Source organism: Lepidochelys olivacea, assembly GCF_965140295.1.
Source record: "Lepidochelys olivacea isolate rLepOli2 genome assembly, chromosome: 1".
NCBI classification, from domain to species: domain Eukaryota; kingdom Metazoa; phylum Chordata; order Testudines; family Cheloniidae; genus Lepidochelys; species Lepidochelys olivacea.
This window is the reverse complement of record NC_140411.1, coordinates 132,145,852-132,165,247: the sequence shown is the minus strand read 5'-3', so window position 1 is coordinate 132,165,247 and position 19,396 is coordinate 132,145,852.

The following is a 19,396-nucleotide window of genomic DNA, read 5'->3' as shown; positions in this document are numbered from 1 at the left end:
CCACCAGAGAAGGGCAAGCTCTATGGTACTCATCCAGAATGGGTGTGGGTGTTATGAAATACACAGGGGACAGTAAAAAGTGACAAGAAAAAATATCTGTGTGAGAGTTGTGTTGGCAAGGCCTTTTTAAGCAGTGCCTTAAGGCTGAATTTAAAGCTCTAACTAGATTAATTTTTCTAATCTGCAGGCCAAAAGATATGGTAGCTATCTTTATATTGAGGTATCTAAATCAGAAGCCTGTTTTTCAAAGTACCAAGCACTGGGAGCATCCTTTGAAGTCCCTGAGAGCTGTGGTTATTCAGTACCTATGAAAAACAGGCCCTTTCTATTGAAATGTTTAGATGTGGATTTAGATGCCTAGTATTAGGCACCAGAAGTTTGAAAATATTGATTTTAGTCCTTTATTTTTGCTTTAAAGAGTATCTTTAAGCATATGCATTGGCAGTTTCCTGCAATGCAAAGGAGATTCAACAGTAGAACTGGTTGAAAATTTTCCATTGAAACAATTTTAGAAGGAAAATGGCCTTTCTTGGCAAAATTAAAATGTTCAACAAATATGTCCATATTTGTCAAATTGGACTAGTGGGTTTTTTTTTTCAGTTTCTTGGTAAAAATCTGAAAAAAAAAAAAAGTTTGACAAGAACAACAAAAAAGTTGTCAATTTTGAAGGAAAAACAAAAACCCAACCACTTCACTCCCTTGTAGAGCTGGCAAGAAAACAACAATCCCATTTTGCAAAAAATGTTGAGGTTCTGAATTTTGTTTTTGTTCCAATAAGGAATGAAACCAAGACTTTTCTTATTTTTTTTTTCAAAAAACCCAGAATAAACAACAGCAAAAGATCAAGAGAGATACTCATTCCAGGAACAGTGAATAGTCTGATGGTTGGAGCTGAACCACACCAAAAATCAGAAAAATATACAATTTGATTCAAACCAAACCAATTAAAAAAATTAGTTAAATTTAAAAAAGTTTCAAATCAACTGAAATTATTTTACCTGATTCCAAATGAAAATGTTTTTTTCAACGCATTTTGAGTGAACCAAAATGTTTTGATCTGCTCAAGACAACATTTTTTTTTTGAGTTTTTTATTTTGATTCAGCTACATGTCAGAAACATTTCAACTCTTTGGAGGGGAAAATTGCAACTGAAATGTGATCTGAATTTAGGAAATAATTTTGAGGCCCCAAAATACATTTTTTCAGTAAAAACAGTTGGTGAAAAAATTCCCCACATTTCTAGGGCTCAGGGAACTCACATGGGCTATTACAGACCAAGGTTCAAATTCTAGTCTGCTTCATTGCCAGTTGTGTGCCCTGGCCACAAAACTATTGGCTATTTTGGGATAAAACTCTTTCATACTTCCTCCTCCCTCTGAACATCAGAAATTACATCCTGCACCCATAAGTTTCTGAGAACCACTGAAAGATTTTGGTTTCAATAACAGCATTTTTCTATGAACATTGTTCGACTGCTCAGCTCCTGAGTACATTTCACTGGAGTGCTACAAGGAGAAGCAGCTTACAAAAGTATCTCAGACTCCATGAAAAGCTTAATGGGGAATATGGTGCATGGGATGCACTGATTCATCACATCCTTGTGGTGCCATAGTCATAGGTGCTGACTCCGTGAGTGCTCAGGTTCTGGAGCACCCACAGGGAAAAATTAGCGGGTGCTCCGCACCTACCAGCAACCCAGCTCCCCCTGCCTCCACCCCCTCCTCGCTTCCTCGTCCCCCCCACCCCCGAGTGTGCCATGTCCCCGCTCCTCCCCCTCCTTCCCAGCGCTTTCTGCCCCTCGGCCATCTAACCGTTGTTTGGCAGCACTTAGGACTTTCTGGGAGGGAGGGGGAAGAGCAGGGACACAGCATGCTCAGGGGAGGAGGTGAGAAGAGGCGGGGCAGGGGTGGGGACTTGGGGGAAGGGGTGGAATGGGGGGGTGAGGGCGGTACAGGGGCGGGAAGAGGCGGGGACAGAGATGGGGCCAGGGGCAAAGCACCCATCGGGCAGAGGGGAAGTCAACACCTATGGCCATAGTCACATTTTGCACACAGCCAACCTTCCAATATGTGGATGGATATTCTGCTCAAGGGGACATGGGCCCTTCAGAACAAAGGGAATACTCAGCATGTATCCCACAGTTGAATCTACCCTAACGTTTTTAACATGTCAAAAACAATTGCAGGATTTCACTCCAAAATAGCAGTTATCAGTTTCCAAGTCTCCCAGGACATTGCAAAATCCTTTATTGTGTCTTGCAGCTCCACCCTTCTACAATATTTGACCTAAGCACTTTAAATTGTGCAGTTTATTATAAAGAGCAAAGTAAAGTCTCTATTGAAAATCCATTTTTGCTGTTTCGATAACGAACAAATACTATGAGGTGTGTTTATAGCCTTCCAAAGAGCTATATGGTTTGATTCTATGTGGCAAGGATGAAATACGCATGTGCAGTATTGTTTTAGCATCCCAGTTAAGGCTAAGGGAACTTTAGCCACCTCAGAAAACGTCATAATTATTGATGAGGGACTTCTTAGAATCATTTTCCATTATGGGCACCGCAGGTAGATAATAATGTACATATTGTCAGGGTTACCCATGTCTCTCGGGAGCTTTGGTGGAACCAATTTAAGAGCTGCTGTGGAAAATGAGATCATAAAGGTTAAGAGAGTAAAGGTTATAAGAATCATTTGAAAGGATTTTTAGAGCTTCAAGTCTGTACTGTTTTTGCAGTATTTCCTGAAGGTTTACAAAGAGAACATAATGATGTACATGTTTCTGAAAAGAGTTTGCACATCAGCATTCCAGAAATGAAGAGTACAACCAGAGACACCTCCTTAGAATACATTAGTTGTTGGTTCACCCATAGGGAAAAATATCTGAACCATTTCATATGGGTGTCATGGCAACGAGAGGTGCAAGATAAAATATAGATTCAGTTCAAAGGATCAGGTTGTCATGCAACATCTTAAACAAACTCAGCTCTGGCATGGATCCTCAGATATATCCACACAAGTTAAACCGAGGTTTTAACGTCCTTGCACTGTCAGTGTTGTTTTATCTTGATGAAACGAGGAAACAGAAAAAAACAAAAGCAGGTGACAACAGACTGGAAGCATTTGAATGAACTGCTTCTCAAAATGACTTTAGCACATGTGCTAAGGAGGCTGTTCACATTAAATAAACCTATACAACTTACAAGAACTTGAACGACTACTTTCACAGGTTGCTCCAGGGAGCATGGGAAGTTCTAGACCCTCTCTCTGAAGACTGAATAGAATTTAAGGAACACAGGCGCCGGTTTCCTCCAGGCCCCAGGGGTACTCAACCGCCCACTTCACACCAGGCCCTATCCCCACTTGCCCCCTTCCCATACAGCAGCAGTAGTGTGAGCTATGGATTTTCATTATATAGCTTTGAATGACACAAGGCTTCTGAAACATCATGGTCCCAGATTGTGTACAATAGATGGCATTCACAAGGCTAATATGAAAGTATGCAATACTTTTAAAAGCTGAAGTATGTTTTCTGTCTTCCAGCTTGAAGGAATACATTTCTTCTATTGACCGGTTTCAGAGTGGCAGCTGTGTTAGTCTATATCTGCAAAAAGAAAAGGAGTACTTGTGGCACCTTAGAGACTAGCCAATTTATTTGAGCATAAGCTTTCGTGAGCTACAGCTCACTTCATCAGATGCATCAAATAAATTTGTTAGTCTCTAAGGTGCCACAAGTACTCTATTTCTTCTATTGATACTCAGATTTATTTCTTGTACTCTGAGGGATTTTTTTTAATCTCATTTGCTCTATTGTCCTTGGTGGTTGGCTCCAACCTTTACCCCATCACTCTCTTACCACTATAGCCCTTTAGCTAATTTACATCACCATCCCAGCTCTTTTTGCTGTTTCCTTCTCTCCCTATTCACTTCTATACATACTGTAAGGGACTGGGGCATAGGCAGTCTGGTCTATCGGTCACAGCTGGCCTGAGGTCTGCACATCAGGGATAGTAGTTGCTGAGCAGGAGTTGAAGGAATTGCAAGAGCCAGGTTCAGTAAGCAAGCATTGGGGCCACGGTCAGAGCTTGGAGGTCAGAGGTAGTACCCAGTGAGAGTCAGAATCAAAATCAGGCTGGGATTGGAGACCGGAGAGCTGGGACAAGGCAAAGTTTGGAGTCACAGCAGACCATAGTCTTTGTGGCTTCCCAGACAACTCTCTTGGGCAACCCCCTGAGTTAAATAGGGTGTTTGGTCAATCAGAGGGCCACAGGGTACAGGCAGCCCTCAACTCTACAATGTCTGAGTTACAACGAATGGCACTTATGCCATTTATAAATGGACACCCTGTTTCGACTTTATGATGCCGATTTTGACTTTACGATGCTTGAGCTGATGCAACACCATGCCAGGGAACAAGTTCATATGCGCATCGATATTCTGTGCCTCCCATCTCCTGGACTCAAGGCACTCAGTAGCTGTTCTGACGCCATTTTTACGTGGTGATTCTTTGTGCTTCCAAACTTTTTCTAAAAAGTAAGTGTTTCTTTGCCCATAATAATGGCAGAAAAGTGAAAATCTGGTGCAACTGATGTTTCTTCTTCTAAGAAACGTAGAACAATTACTATGGAAACAAAAACAGAAATAATTAAGAGATCTGAGAAAGTGAGATGCCAACTGAAATTGGTAAAGCTTTGGATGTCCCCCAATGACTATTGTGACCATCCTGAAAGACAAGGTATGAATTCAGGAACATATTAAGGGCTCAGCTCCTATGCAAGCAACTGTGATAACTAAGCAGCGTGTTGGACTTATCACCCAGGTTGAGAAACTGTTCATTGTTTGGCTGGAAGATCAAAATTAACGCCGTGCTCCTGTGAGTTTAGGCATAATTCAGGAAAAGGCTAGGAGTCTTTATGATGATCTAAAGAAATAACCAGGGGAGAGTTCTAATGCTGAGCCTTTTAATGCAAGTAGGGGGCGGTTTATGCATTTTAAAGCCAGGGCCAATTTGCATAACATCAAGGTCTCAGGTGAAGCTGCCAGTGCTTTTGAGGAGGCAGCTCATCTTTTTCTTGAGACATTGGCTGAGATCATTGAAGAGGGTGGTATTGTGCTCAGCAAGTTTTTAATGTTGATGAAACTGGGCTCTTTTGGAAAAAAATGCCATCGAGAACATACATTGCAAAAGAGGAGAAATCCATGCCAGGGTACAAAGCTGTTAACAATAGGCTCCCTCTTTTGCTTGGTGCTTGCTTTTGCTGCAGGTAACTTCAAACTTAAACCTTTGCTTGTATACTGTTTGGAAAACGCCAGGGCTTTCAAGGGATATTCCAAAGCATTTATCCCAGTGATATGGAAAGCCAATCATAAGGCGTGGGTCAATCGGAACATTTTCGAGGATTGGTTTAATCATTATTTTATGCCAAGAGTCAGGTATTATTGCAGCAAAAGCAATCTTGCATTTAAAGCATTGTTAATCCTCGACAATGCTCCTGGTCATCCCCCCAACATCACCTTACTGCGGCAACCCATGGACCAAGGGGTAATTGCATCCTTCAAGGCCTACTATCTTAGGAGCACATTTTCCCAGGCCATCAGGGTAACTGAGAAGGAAGGTGGACCAACTCTGAAGGAATTCTGGAAGGGCTTCAACATTTGCCATGCAGTTAAGAACATTGGTGAGGCATGGAATGAAGTCAAACAATCAAATTTGAATGGTGTTTGAATTGTGTCCAGATTTTGTGTCTGACTTCCAAGGCTTTACTGACACTGTTGAGGAGGTGACCAACACTGTTGTTGGAATGGGCAAAGCACTCAACTTAGACGTTGCACCAGATGATGCTGATGAGTTGCTGGCATCACATTCTGAAGAATTAGCAAATGAGGACCTCATTGATTTGGAACAGCAAAAAGTGGCAGAGGAAGAAGAAGATGTGCCCACTGTTGAAGAGACTCCTCCTCATAAGGTCTTGACAACAAAAGTGTTCGCTGAGGCATTTCAACATTTGGAAGCCTCCATGTCCCTGTTTGAGGAACATGATCCCAACATTGACCACAGTGCATCTGTGAATAGGAGTATATCCAACATGTACAGCTGCAACAGAGAAATTTAAAAGGAAAGAGAAGAACATCTGTCCAAACTTCCTTGGACATTTTCTTTAAGTCCTTCCAAATAACCTCAAAACCCCCTGAAAACCCCAGCCAATTAGACCTACCCATGAGCGCAGAAGAAGGTGTCCCATCTCCTTCTTCATTCCTTCAGTAGGTTTCTTAACCTACAAATCAAATGACAAGATCAGCAATGCCCAGGAACCAGTTGTGTCCTAAGTCCGAGGACTGCCTGTATTATATTTCTTTACGTATTTCTAGCTCATTTTGTGATTTTTTTATGTCAACATGATTGCTATTTACAATATAAATACATTCATATAGCTATATTACTCGTGTATAATTCATTGAGTATGCAATGAATTTTTGGGTTATTTTGGTGAAAATAGTGTATTAGGCCTTGGTTCAGGAACCAATCACCTAGTTATAACATTGGTTCCTATGCGAAAATTGGATCCAACTAACAATGTTTCGACTTAAGATGAGATTTGCAGGAACCAATTGTGTCATAAGTCTGAGGATTGCCTGTACTGTCACTCTGGCTCTCTTGAGTGGTACTTCCTGCAGCACCTACTCACTGTCTGTGGTTCTACATGACCTCCTGGTGGTAGTGTGGGACTGTCAGCTGTCCCAGGTTCTGCAGGCCTGGGGTCTAGTCTACAGACACTAACAGATACTCTCTCTCTTTCTCTCTGCCCACTCCCTTCTCTTAGGCCTGGTCTATATTTGAAAAGCTGTGTTGTTTGAAAATGGATTTAAAAATCAGTATAAATACACAGGTGCAAACACACAAGCACTTAAAACTGATTTAAGCCTCACTTACAAAACTGGGTTAGCTGGCACTTAAACTGGTTTAAGGGCATCTACATTAGGGGGTTGCATGAGCATAGTTAAATCAGTTTCAAATCCATTACATTGAACCAGCACAGACTTTCTAATATAGAACCTGCATGGAATTTGGAGAGAGGAATACAAGTTGCAGGAAGGAAGTTATTTGGAAGAGGCACCAGGAAGCCAGTGTGCATGACCTGGCTTAGAATGTTAGCTGAATTTGCAATACCTCTGTAAATATTTCTCGAAGACTTTCAGGCCAATAGACCATCAGTTCTTTTAATAAAGTGTCAATTTAATTTTATATGCATGGCATCTTTCCATATTATTACCCAGTAGATGAAGCAGAGACCAGGCCTTAATCTGACATTCCATGCCTACCATTTCCTGTTTTCCATTCCAAATGTCTCTGATTTATAGCTTTCCAAAGTTGGTAGATATGTTTTTCTTTTCTTTGGAAGAAGATGCATTTTGTTGGTGAAAATGAGCAAAAAAACTATGGCTTTAAAAGGGGGGAAATTGGTGAATACCTTTTACATGGAAAACTTTTCTGTCATGTCACTCTGACTTTCTTCCAGGCTTTTCTTTAAAAGCTAAAACTCCTTTCATGGTCTGTACTGTTGTAACATTTTGCCCAATCAAATTGACAATCATAGAATCATAGAATATCAGGGTTGGAAGGGACCTCAGGAAGTCATCAAGTCCAACCCTCTGCTCAAAGCAGGACCAATCCCCAATTAAATCATCCCAGCCAGGGCTTTGTCAAGCCTGACCTTAAAAACCTCTAAGGAAGGAGATTCCACCACCTCCCTAGGTAACCCATTCTAGTGCTTCACCACCCTCCTAGTGAAAAAGTTTTTCCTAATATCCAACCTAAACCTCCCCCACTGCAACTTGAGACAATTACTCCTTGTTCTGTCATCTGCTACCACTGAGAACAGTCTAGAGCCATCCTCTTTGGAACCCCCTTTCAGGTAGTTGAAAGCAGCTATCAAATCCCCCCTCCTTCTTCTCTTCTGTAGATTTAATAATCCCAGTTCCCTCAGCCTCTCCTCATAAATCATGTGCTCCAGCCCCCTAATCATTTTTGTTGCTCTAAGCTGGAGTCTTTCCAATTTTTCCATGTCCTTCTTGTAGTGTGGGGCCCAAAACTGAACACAGTATTCCAGATGAGGCCTCACCAATGCCAAATAGAGGGGAATAATCATGTCCCTCGATCTGCTGGCAATTCTCCTTCTTATACATCCCAAAATGCTGTTAGCCTTCTTGGCAACAAGGGCACACAAATGAACAAACATAAAACAATCACTTATCAGAGGGGTAGCCATGTTAGTCTGTATCCACAAAAACAACAAGGTGTCCGGTGGCACTTTAAAGACTAACAGATTTATTTGGGCATAAGATTTTGTGGGTAAAAAACCCTCTTCTTCAGATGCAACCATTCTTCACTTCAGCCATGCAAAATCATGACAATCAACATCATTTTTCATGGTTCTTTAAGAATATGAATCTTGCAGCCATTTCTTCCAATAAATGAATGTATTATCTCTTCACCTTTGAAGACCTGGGAATAAATCCTACCTTAGATCACAGGTGAAAATGAGTTTGGTGGACATTTATCCATATCACATCATTTTAATAAATTGGCAACCTCTCCTTAAGAGAGACCCAAGTATTCTATAGGCCAGCACAGTAGTGCATAGGCAGAGGTGTATGGATAGGCTAAAGGAACACTTGCCTAGTCTTTGCTTTGTCTTAGGTTTTACTACTGGTCCTATCCTTGTGAAAAACAGAACATTTATACCATACAATATACACTCAATAACATGAGCTGATTAATTATAAATCATTTACATTTTAAGGGACTGTTATATTAGTCATTTCTCTTATTTTACCATTAAAATGAAATAAACCTTAAGGGTTTAAATTCTAGGGTTAACATATTCCAGGATTGCTACTGGATTTAGCAAAAAGGCAAGGGCACGTCTGGCAGTTGATGGTTGTCATATAATCTAAACAAAGTCCACAGGGCAAAACAGAAGAAGAAAAACACAGCCAGGCACTTCAGCCAGGCAATGTATCTTTCCCCCGAAATTAGGTTACTGACTTTTTAACTGTTTGACACATATTTATTCCAATTAATTCTAATTAGGAAAAACAAATGTAAATGAATATTGAAACATTGTTAAAGTAACCAGGCACTGAATCTGTGATCATTAGACATGATTTTCATTTGAGGTGATTAGTGGAACATGTAGACAGTAAATTATCTCTTCAAAACAATCAGTTACATTGGGTAGGCTTCATGGTGTGACAGTCCTTAAATAAATTAATATGCTATTAAAATGTCTAATGAACCTTGACATCCCCATGCTATTTTTGTTAAGATAAATTAATAATGCATAAGACTTGGAGATTCTGTTGCTCAAACATTAAAATCCCTTGCTTTCACTTGTGGTCTAGATAGATACACAGGCTGAAAGTTTCAGAAACATGTACATGGATTTTCCAGTGGTCTTCTCCCTATATTCTTTATGTGCTCCTTTTGTTCTCCAGGCTCATCCATCCTTAACATCCTGGACAGACAGGAACAGAGTCCATTTCCAGGGTTATCCGTCCCTTACAGCCACATAAATCTGGGTCATGTTTCGGTCTTATGACAACACAACTGTATCCTGATAAATTAGCAATGCTCTATAATGAAAATAATTTTAATAGTTCATAAAATATATACGGGAACATTCCTTGTAAAAAGGTCATAATGATATGTTACAGTTGTGGGCCAGATGCTTGGCTGTGTAAAATTGTGTAGCTTCACTGACTTCGCTCTGATACTACACTTCAGTGGACAGAATTGACGCTACATCAATTTACACCATCTGAAGATTAGGACATGATTACCTAATTAGAAACAGTTTTTTTCTACTACGTAGAATGATGATGGGAATAAAATGTAAGGTGTATCGTGTAACATGCTTAGTCACTATACACTTTCCTATTGCAGAGCCTTAGCCTCAATCACTGAGCACTTGATAGAGCACACTATATAAGAGTGTCAAAATTGTATAAGGATGTATGATAGCATTTGAGATGGTATGTGATCATGTCATTACAGGCTGAATTAGAACTCACACAGAGGAGAAGAGCAAAGGGTGCATGTGCAAACTTAAGTCCAGCAATTCCAGACCTTGTAATGCTTAACAGTGGAAACTTAATGCTCTCTAAACTTAGGATGTTTTTAATGGAATTTCCCTATGTTTTTAAAAGAAATACATAAATTATGTAATTTGAAACTATTTCCAGCTGTTAGTGCTTGAAAACAGAACATCCATATGTTTGCACATACACAGAAAGAATCCACTTTCTGAAAAGCAGGTCCCTGGTTTGGTTGTGGTTGTTGTTGTGCTTGGTTGCATAAAGTCTGTGAACTTACTGTTGCTCTTCCTCAGGAGTATCTTGAAAAACATAGCCTGACACAGCAATTTGTATGCTGCATTGGATGCAATGTGTATGGACTACTAATGCTAGAATGAATGTTTGGAGGCTTATGTAGATTTTAATTTTTGTCAAAGGGTATATAGTTCAAGATGTAAGAGGCATGGAAGGAAATGCCCGTAGAGAATAGTGAGGAAAACACTGAACAAGTCCGAGAAAAGCCATGACTGAAACCCTTAGGGTTCTTACAAAGCCTTTTCCTCATTCTATTTAAAAGGAAAATAGCAATTTTGTTGAAAGAAGGTATGCTTATTAATCCACTGACAAATACTTGCTCTTGCCTGAAGTGCTGTAAGTACTTGGAACTTCTCTGAAAAAAATTCATTTCTGTTCCTATATTATTCTTAGAAACATAGGCATATTAGATTTGCCATTCTGGATCATAGCATTAGTCCAGCAAGTCTGCCTTTGGCACTGCCTAAAACTTCCTCTTCAGAGCAAGACTAAAGAACAAACCAAACAAAAATAAGCCATCCATCCAAGTATAAAATGTTGTGAAGATAGGTAGAGTGGTGGTTATGTTATGAATTCCTTCCTGATCCCTACAGTCAGTCAGCATACATCTTACACCATGAGATTTAATTAGCCCTATCATTATTGGTTGTCTAATCAGCCCTATTTAAAAATCAACCAGAGTGGTTTGGTTAAATGTTGATTAAATAATTATTTCTTTTCATTCAGGAAATGAGGAAGGGCTAGTTATGAAAGACACTCTGCTGGCTCTATAAGAATATGGATACTCTAAACTGCTCGCTTCCCTCTTGAGAAGATTTGCTTAGATAGTATGCGTGCCTCTGCTTCTACTGCCCTACCACCTCCCATCTGAAGGTCTCTACCTCTCCTGTACCTCCCTTCTGCATTGCTCCATCCACGTTCAACAAGTTCACTGTGGCTGCAGCTCTGGGTCTCCCTGAGGACATGGTAGCCTTCATGCAGACCTTGGAGGGTACATTTTCACAATAACGAGAGGAAAGCTATCCATGGACTGTTTGGTGCTGTTTACCTTAAACCTCCTGGCTGTCTTTTTTCACAAGGTGTACATTAGTGCATCCTAAAAAGAGATGAGAAAAGGAAAAGCTATTTGTAGTCTTAGTTGTGTGGATTATACCTTGCCTAGGACAGCCACAGAAAGTTGCTATCAGACGGTGGCATGGTGGCAGCATATCTGACCAAGCTGATGGGGCCAGGGGAAAATAGATGACCACCAATCTGACCACACAAATGCAGACATTTATCAGAACAAAAAAAAAAATCAGCCTGACTGCTCAGCACTTTCCCAGGTCAGACAATCTGAGAACCGCTGATGCCCTGTCTAGGTGTCAAGTTCTGTAGAAGAAAGCATTCCAGGGATTTTCTTGCAGCTGTAGGACCAGTGAAGGGGCTCCACAGCTGGATCTCTTCAACAGCTCTCACAGTCACAAAGCCCTAATCTTTGTTCTATATTCCCATATAAAAAGGCAGCAGAGTGTGAGGCTTTTTCAGGTCCTGGGTGTTTCCCCCATTCTCAGTCATGCAGAAGGTAGTAGCAAAGATAATGAATGTCAAACCAGGCATGTGTCTCCCCTGGCTGGTGGAATAAGATGATAAAGATTCCTTCCTGGGATGTTACACAGAGTAATAGTTGTAATTTTTTCTTATTTCTGGTCTGGACCTTCCTACTTTGTTTCTTTCTTTCCATTCCGTGAAGGACTACGGTGCTGGCAGTGTATTTTTTTAAATTCTTCTCTTGATATTTATCTGATTCTAATAGCTGATTCTTTTATCTATTTTATGCTATCTTTTATCTATTCATTGTACAGTCAAGTATGTTTTATTTCCACTGAGCAATAAGCCATTGTGATAGTGGTAAATGCTGGGTTTAGCAGGTTCCTAGCTATGCATGTATAAAAGGCTACCTTCATTTCTCATTTAAATTTCATTTAAATTTTTTTCCTCTGGGGACTGGTTTAGCAGATTGAGTGTTCTTTTCTGTGACCCATTAATGAGGGTACACTTTATAGCTGGATAGTGGCTGACTTTGGCTGCTGCCTGCTGTATTTGGACTTATCCTTTACAGAAAGCCTAATTATTTTTACCAATATATTCAGCTTTACAATCTCTCCTGTAAACTGTATCTTAGTAACAGAAATGATTGTGTATTGAGTTGGGATATTTTGAAAACTCTGGTTTACCTCTGTATTTCTACCAAGAGAAGATTTGGGGGTAAAGTAACAAATGGCTGACATGTACCCCCTGAAGTGGGAGAGATTTGGAAATTAAAACATAAACAACTGTTTATTATTATTTTATTTTAGAATAAGTTAAATCTATTGGCCAGTGAAAGTAAAGTGACAGCAATACAACATCTTCCATTGTTGTGTGTAGTGTTATTGGTCTCAGGCTGTTAGAGAGACAAGGTTGGTAAGGTAATATATTTTACAGAAGTTGGTCCAATAAAAGATACTACTGCACCCACTTTGTCTCAGTAATCCCACAGTCAGTAATACAACAGTCAGTTCTCCTGTTGAAAATATATGCCCTGATCCTGCAAAGCACTTGAGCATGTCAACAGGATGACTCACATATTTAAAGTTAAGTATGTACTTAAGTGCTTTGCCCGGCCGGGGCCTTACTGCCCATGTTTTAACAAATATATGAGCTCAATCAAGCAACAGTATTGAATGGAAAAAGGAAACGGATACAATAAAATTATTAGAAAGGCTCTGTGACTTAAGAACTTACCTTGCCTCATGCTGTATTATAGTATGTTAAACAAATTTTACTTACCCTAAGAAACTGACTAAAATAAAACATTCAGAAGACTGATCCCTACAAATATCTCTGTCATGAGTACTTGTGTTGCAGTTTATCTATTTGCTAGCCTGGGGAGAATCTCTGTTTCTATAGAAAGAGGGGAAATGTATTATGGGCACAGGCATTTACGTGGTAAAGGGCACTTTACAGAAGTTGAGTAGTGTACTTCAAACCCAAGTGATTTGATACATCTCACATTTATAACTGATGTTAGCAAAAAATGCAAATTGGAAAACAGCTTAATTTACTGCTGGCAGAATTCTATTCTAATTGAAATATCTCATCTTAGTACAATAATTAAAATGTTGGCATACAGAATGATTAGTATGACCTTAAAAATAAATTGCTTGACCTATATAATGGTGGCAATTCTTTAAAATTCTGTCAGTCATAACTTCTCCACTGAGTTACAGTGGATGCTGAAGGTTACATGAGCTAAAATCCTTAGGGTTAAATCACAGCTGATTCTGCATGAATACGTAAGGATGGCAATTCCAGGTGCTAAAGTCCTTCCCCTGAACAATAGGAGACCCCCTTTTAAAGCACAAAAGGTAAAAACCTCTTTTGGGCAAGGGAGTCTGGTAATTTATTCAGAGAACCAACACAAAGGGCCAGCTTTTTACAGCTGTTTAGGCACCTAACTTCCATTAAATTCAAAGCCTTTCATAGAGGCTCTTCGTTCCTCCAGGCTTTTAATACAAACTTCAAAATGCACAAACATGAATTCATAGCAATCCCTCAGGAAATGGAGGGCCACTTTTTCTGCTAGCAGCAACGGCAGCAGCCACTGCTGCCTTGCAAGGTAGGGTGACCAGATGTCCCGATTTTACAGGGATGGTCCTGATTTTGGGGGCTTTTTCTTATATAGGCACCTATTACCCCCCACCCCCTTGTCCCTATTTTTTACACTTGCTATCTGGTCACCCTATTGCAAGGGGAATGCCCTCTCTATACATCTGCTTTAAAATAGAAAGTGCAGTTCTCTTACCACCATCTCTTCCGCTCCTGAAGATAGTACTCTGGGTCCAAGCCTCCCTCTTCTTTGCATTAGGGAATCTGAGATGTCAGGGTATGACCACAAGGGCCCCTTTCTGGGAATCTGAGGTGTCTGAACACATTTATGAGGTGTAACATGCATAGATCTTCAAGGTGCTAGGGCTAGCCACATTTATAGTCTTGCACTTCATGCTAATGTCACTGGCCATGAAGGTTAGGGCCCCACAACTCCCTCAGCAGTAGGCAACAGAGAGAGCTGAAAGAGTGGGGAATGCACCCTGTGTGTTTTCAATGAGTGGCTGAGCTGAAGCCCAAAGAGGAATTTTGGCCTGAACCAGCAAGAATTCCTCCGGGGTTCCTACTGTACTGCTTCCCCTCCAGCTCTCCCCACAATGTGCACCATGGCTTAAAGCCAGTGTCCGGCCCTTAACAAGAGTTTAACAAGTCTTCCAGCATGAAATATTACACAATCTTACAGTACAGCAATCTCCATGCTTGCACAGAGATATCTGTGCATTCATAAAACACGTTTAAATATCTGAGGAGCACAAACAAACAGTTTAACAGAGCTTGTGTTTCTCAAGCCATAAATTGAATTCTGGTTGTGAGGGTCTGAACCCCTCTTGCAAAAAGAGACTCATACAAGAGACATGGAACTGAGCCTAAGTTAAAAGTTTGAAGGAAAGTGCCTTTTATATATTCTGCTATTGAGTGTTTCAAATTGATAGGCAAAACTAAGTATCTGCAGCATTCACACCATTCACATTAATGCAGCTGCCTGAGTGCTGGCAAACCACTTTTGTCATTGTCATTAATTTCCAGAAAGGGCAGAATGCCATCTAGCTGCTAAGGGTGGCCTCTCATGACTGAATTTCACTGAAAGATAATCAAAGAGGGGTGTCGTTCAGCAGCATAAATCTTAGTGTCAGAGAGAATCTCTGTTTATTTTTAGCAAGCATCAGAGCGAAGGCTAGGGCATCCAGATGATCCTTTTGCAAAGTAATGTTTTTTAAAAGCCTAGTGAGTGATGAGATGACACTGGATAACTGCGCTTTTCATATGTACCAGACAGAGAGACGTTAGGGTCTGAAATTCCTCTCTACCAATCTCCCTAGAGCTTAAAGAGTTATCTGGACAGTGGCATTAATCAAATGCTTCCCAATGTGTTATCTAAGATAGTATAAGATTGACTATTACAGGGCAATCAGCACATAGTTGCTGATGGCAGGTTGGTTTTCTTAACTCCAGTTATATTGTCTTTTTTTAAAGGGGAACTGCACAAGAGATTAAAAACGAGAAAAAATCAAAGAAGTTCTTACATATGGAATATGCTTAGAGTAATCTTTTTTATCACCATCAGACTGGAAAACTCATTTTTAATTTTTTTTCTTGATAACTTATTTTAATTCAGCAGTGATGAGGGCATACTAAGAAAAAATATTCTCTTGCAAGCCCTATGCGAGTCTGCTAAGCACTTGACATTTTCTTGCTCCATCCTTTTATCATAAATATTGCTACAAACAGCAAGTTTGCACCAAATTGTCTCACAATCAATGTCACAATAAAGAGCAGTGCATAATAATTTCAACCATTTCATAATGTTTTTCATGCCAGCCAGGGATAATACAATATTATCGAGAGAAAAAAAATGTTTCTCTATTTAATAGCAAAAGCACAAAGGAAAATAAAAAAAAATGTGTTTGGCAGAACATAGCTATATTTTGTATTTGTTATTTTAAATTTAATTCTAAACGTAAAGAAAAATACTTTAGGCACTATTCCATGTGATATGAGACAGCAACTTAGCCAGGGAACCTAGTCTGATTAGCACTGAAAAGAATTAAGAGCAGAATTTTAAATTTATTTAGGTGTTTTGCCACTCTGTTGCAAGACCTGTGGTCCAGATCCTCAAAGGACTTCAAATCAATGGGAAGTTAGGCACCTAGATATCTTTGACGATCTTGGCCTAAGTGATTAAGTGATTTTCAAAAGTAACAGAAGAGCTGGCCAGAACTAGAATTTCCATTCCACAAGCAATTCCAAAATAAAATAAAATAAAATAAAATTCGGAAATGGAAGGAATCCATCGGGCTCAACAGATAGTGATCAATGGCTCCATGTCTAGTTGGCAGCCGGTATCAAGTGGAGTGACCCAAGGGTCGGTCCTGGGGCCGGTTTTGTTCAATATCTTCATTAAAGATCTGGAGGATGGTGTGGATTGCATCCAATTAGAGGATTGGGCCGAAATAAATCTGATGAGGTTCAACAAGGACAAGTGCAGAGACCTGCATATAGGACGGAAGAATCCCATGCACCCCTACAGACTAGGGACCGAATGGCTACGTAGCAGTTCTGCAGAAAAGGACCTAGAGGTTACAGTAGATGAGAAGTTGGATATGAGTCAACAGTGTGCCCTTGTTGCCAAGAAGGCTAATGGCATTTTGGGCTGTATAAGTAGGAACATTGCCAGAAGATCAAGGGACATGATCATTCCCCTCTATTAGGTATTAGTGAGGCCTCATCTGGAGTACTGTGTCCAGTTTTGGGCCCCATACCACAAGAAGGGTGTGGAAAAATTGGAAAGACTCCAGCAAAGGGCAACAAAAATGATTAGGGGGCTGGAGCACATGACTTATGAGGAGAGGCTGAGGGAACTGGGATTATTTAGTCTGCAAAAGAGAAGAATGAGAGAGGGACTTGATAAGTGCTTTCAACTACCTGAAATGGGGTTCAAAAGAGGATGGCTCTAGACTGTTCTCAGTGGTAGCAGATGACAGAACAAGGAGTAATGGTCTCAAGTTGCAGTGGGGGAGGTTTAGGTTGGATATTAGGAAAAACTTTTTCACTAGGAGGGTGGTGAAGCACTGGAATGAGTTACTTAGGGAGGTGGTGAAATCTCCTTCCTTAGAGGTTTCTAAGGTCAGGCTTGACAAAGCCCTGGCTGGGATGATTTAGTTTGGGATTGGTCCTGCTTTGAGCAGGGGGCTTGACTAGATGACCTCCTGAGGTCCCTTTCAACCCTGATATTCTATGATTCTATGAAAAAATAAATTTTAGGATTTCCTGTGCACCACAAATCCCAACACTTTGTTTTAAAAAATTGAAAATAAAATTTGGTTTCATATTTTCTAAATATTTTGAAGGGTCCCTGAGCTACCCAGAGCCCCAACACCCTGTCACCTGGGATGCTGGGCAGCTTGGAGAGCCTGGGTTTCCGAGGTGCTGAGGAGCTGGAAGCCTGGAAGCCATGGGAATCTGATGGCTCCTAGGGCCCAGATTCTGAGGCAGTCTGGCTGGTGGCTGTCCGGGAACCAGGGACCTTCTTGTCAACTGTTGGGAATGGGCCACATCCACCCTGATTGAATTGGCCTTGTTAACACTGACCCCCCACTTCATAAGGCAACTCCCATCTTTTCATCTGCCCTATATTTATACCTACCTACTGTATTTTTCACTCCATGCATCTGATAAAGTGGGTTATAGCCCATGAAAGCTTATGCCCAAATAATGTGTTAGTCTCTAACGTGCCACAAGGACTCGTAGTTGTTTAAGCAGTCAAAGTCACTCCTTTCCCTCTAATTCATCCTAGCATGGGCACATGGACTCACACTTCAGTGGCATGCTGCTTGCCATTCTGAATAGTTCCAGGGGGTGTATGGCCTCTCTCGTACTCCATGATGCAGGACTCTGTTCTGTCATTCTTTTCTTCAGCATGTGTGACTGGTTAGCTAGTGTGGCAGATTGAGCCGCAGTGCATTAGTATGCTGACCAGGTCCAGACCATTCAGTTTCTCTGCTTGCAGATGCTTGGTCAAGACAGAAGTTATGAAGCTCTTTTCATATAAGATATAGATTGTGCTAGTGGAAAGGAGAAACCATACAAAAGGTGTGATGGAGCTGGTGTCTGCCCTGTTTATAGAATTCTCATGCTGACAACTTGTCAGAGGCTTCCAAATTCAGGAAACCTCTCCCCCGCACCCCTCCCGCCACACACACACACCCTGGCCAAAAGGTCCTGTATTTTCAGCTTGTGAAAGTGGCCAGAAGTGTCTTTCTCAATCTGTCTTTGTCCATGAGGTCATGACCATTCCTCTCACAAATGGAGTTCTCCATATTGTTATATGCTTTTGACTTTCCAGCTTATATTACTGCAATGTGAGCTACTTGAAGCATTAGCTTGTGCAAAATGAGGACATCCAGTTATTTAGGAGTGGCGCATCATATTAGTTTTCTGAAGGCTAAACACTTACAGGTATAATTGAGTGTGTTAACTTTGATCGCTAAAACCATATGGCCCAGGTTGACACAGGTACTTAGGCATGAGGACACTGAGCATCATGATGCCTAACGTTTAAGCACCTGGAAAAAGTCTGGGATTTACAAAGCCTGAGTCTGGTGCCTAGGCACCCTATACAATGAATGGGGAGAGACAGACATCTCAGAAAGGGATTCACAAAAGGCAGCATGCTAGGAAGCTCCCTACCTAAGCTAACCAACGAGAGATACCAAGGTGAGGGGTGTGTCCTAAGCCCCATCCTGTCAGGGAGTTCAGCACCTACATCTGGGTTGCAGGGAGCCACCTCCTTCTGCTTGGGATTCTCTGCTGCAATCCCTCTATTGGTGATAGGCACTATGATGTTTTTGCAAGAAGCAGCAGTGGGGTGGGAGGAAAGGAGACAGCTTCAACAGGAGAAACTGAGGGGACCCCCACCATCATACTATTCTATAGCCCAGTTGTTAAGGCACTCACATTAGAGGTACAAGAGCCCTGTTCAAATCCTTTCTCCCCTTTGGGTGGAGGAGGGACTTCACTACTGCACTAAAAAGCTATGAGGGATTGATACTCTGTCTCTTCCTCCACACCCTCCCTGCAGGTCTTTCAATATGGCTTTGAAAGCAAACAAGGAAAATGTTTAATTGCCTTACAATTAGTTAATCTGGAACGAATAAAATATCAAAATTCTGAATGCAAAACCAAATTTTCATTGCAAATCCTTTTCTTTGGATAATTAATGTTATTGTATTCCGAAATGAAGGGCTTTGATTTACAGTGTAAATGCATGTGCTGGAAGGTTCCTTTGGAAACTATTGCAAGGCTGAAAAGATTCATATTCAAATTGCCACCTTTGTTTAATTATGCAGAGGTCCAATGTATCTGTGCACTTTCAATCATAATTA